A 2,748-nucleotide genomic window follows, 5' to 3' on the forward strand; every position below is an offset into this window, starting at 1 on the left:
GGCTCCCAGCCATGTGGCTTGGCCCCACGCGCTCTTGACTCGTGTCATGGAAATCCCTCCTTCCTCTCTGGCTCCTGCCCGCTGGCCTCGGTTCTCCTCGACTTGGCCCCACCCATAATGTTCCTGCCATCTGTTTCTGGTCCTGCTGAGTTTCTGCCTATGTTTTTCCCTTCCTCCAGCGGTACACGTGGCAGTACGTGGCTACTGGGAGGGGCCTGGAGCTTGCAGGAGGAGAAGGGGCAGGAAAGTTGCATGATTTCAACTTCTGGTTCTTGCTTCCCACAGCTCCTCTCCCACTAATGCTCAGTGCGAGCCATTCATCCAATAAATGCTCTTTTGAGCACCCACTATGTGCCAGCCCCTGAGAATGCACGAAACACATCACATTCAGTCCTCACTAGGAACAAATCGAGACTTGCAGGGAAGATGTGAAAAAGCCCAGGTCACAAGTACAGGAGACCAACATTGTCTGTTCTGAGCCAGGAGGTGGTCCGTGAAGACCACCAGCGGCCTGGCTCCAGAGCCCACATGCTCTGAAATTTGAGCTTCTCTGAAACTTTCCAAGCCCCTGTCACATGCACTTCATTTATTTCTGGAACAGTCACCAGTAATTTTACACCTTCTGCCCCATTGTTAGTCCATAGATCATAATCTGAGGTTCTGAGAATACAGTTACTGCATATAGCCTTGGATACCCCCCAAAGCATATAGCCTTGGATACCCCCCGAAGCATATAGCCTTGGATACCCCTCAATGGGGGCAAGAGAGGAGGGATTTTTAATCTCATGTGACAGATACAGACAGTGAGGGGGTCCAGAGAGGCTAGACAAGTTACCCAGCACCCTCCAGTCCTCAGGCCAATCAGGTGACTCACTGGGCAGAGGTGGCCCAGAAGCCCACCTCCTGCGCCCAGACCTGCCCTCCTCCTGCTGTCAGAAAAAAATCTTAGAGAAACAACACAGACTGGTAGACCTTTTGCCCGAGCTGGACTCACACCTGGCTACCTCCCCTCACCCCTCTGCTAGTAAATTTCCTGCTTCCTTCAAGGAGGTCACAGTAGGGACACAGCCCTCTCCTCCTGGATGGCATCCACAATTCACCCAGTTTCTAGGCATCCCATGTCCTCCCCTGGACCACAGCACAACCCCCTCACTGCCTCCAGTCTTGCCCTCTATAATTCATGCTCCACCTGGCCAGCAGAGGGATCTGCCTCTTAAATCAGCTCTAACCAGTAACCTACTCTGCTCAGAACCTTCCAGCAGCTTCCCAACACCTAGGAGATCCAGACTTAGCCTGATGTTCAAAGCCTTTCATCGCTGGGCCTCTACCTTTCCAGTCTCAAATCCCATCCTGCTCGCTCATGCTTGCTCGCTCTCTCTCTCTCTCTCTCTCTCTCTCCCTCCCTCCCTCCCTCCCTCCCTCCTTTCCAAACATTTATCTAGCACACTGGTCCCTCCCACTATCCAGAACTTAGACTGTATTATCCCACCTCTGACTCTTTCATCCCACTGTTTCCTTTCCCCATAATATGTGCCTTTCAAGTTCCTATTCATCTTCCAAGGCCCTGATTAAATGGCCCCTCCACTAAGAACCTTTCCCGGATCACCCCCTCCAGAATACTCTTCTCTCTTCCCTGTATTTCCACGTGGCAGAAGGAGCTTTTGTATGGATCCTCTTCCCAGGAAGGCTGACTGCTTCCAATCACACCCTACCCACGCCCATGGAATGGATCCAGCCCATCTATCCAGACAGCAAGCCCAGGGACACTGTACCAGCTCGACCCCTGGTTTCAGCTCAGATCACTGTTCGCTCACCCTTTCCTTCCCCATATTTCCTGCATTTTCCCCAGGCTATCCAACCAAGCAATGGCAAAGTGGGGTGAGGTCCCCTGATTCCCAGTCTAGGGTACTTTCCATTTCATGGGCTGCTTCTCCTCCTGGCCCTCCTCTCTTTTCCCTTCCCTGTTCCTTACTTAACATTTCGGAGGGAACACATCATTTGTTTAATTAAAAAGATGGCCCCAAGGCGAGGAGGTGGCTATGTGGGCATTTCACCATCTCAATGAAGTCAGCAGGACTAAGCTTTGCAGTTCCGCTGGGGGATGTTATCCCCACAGACCTGGTGGCAGGCTTGGGGGACACTTACCCAACCCCAACCAAGACCTTGCTTGCTAGGAGAGTCTCCATCACAAAAATCTAATGGTTCTTAATATACATCTAGGCTGTGCCACCAAGTCAGGAACTGGGATCCTGCAGGGGAAACTGGCCCAGAGAGTCTAGAGACCGCATCTGAACCAGGGGTGGGAGAAATGTTTGCAGAAGGTCAGACGAGACAACGTAGGGGCTGTCCACCTCGGGCTAATGTGGCCGAATGTGGCCTGGACATATCTGGGACCTTTGGCAAAGGACAAACTTAAATACTCCTGCAGGTGCTTGACAAGCAGTTTCAAAAGCTTTGCTGTCTCAGCAATCAGCAAACCAACTACCTGCAGGACGTCCATGAGCAAAGGCTGCTACCTGGTCCCAGGGACAGCCTTTACCACCAGGGCAGAGCAGGCAGCTAGTCAGGTTGACGATGCATAAACAGCGTGGGCCCAGAGTGTGCTGAGAGATCTCGCCCATGGGTAGAGGCCTGTTAGGGGCCTCCTGGGGGAGAGCTGCAAGGTGTTCAGGGGCAGGGAACACCTCCTTCAGTGGCCAGGTGGGCTCCGAGGAAACAGACTCATGTCTACTCTAGCTTGGGCTGGCC

This window comes from Pteropus vampyrus, unplaced genomic scaffold (genome assembly GCF_000151845.1).
Source record: "Pteropus vampyrus isolate Shadow unplaced genomic scaffold, Pvam_2.0 Scaffold16, whole genome shotgun sequence".
Classification (NCBI taxonomy): Eukaryota; Metazoa; Chordata; class Mammalia; order Chiroptera; family Pteropodidae; genus Pteropus; species Pteropus vampyrus.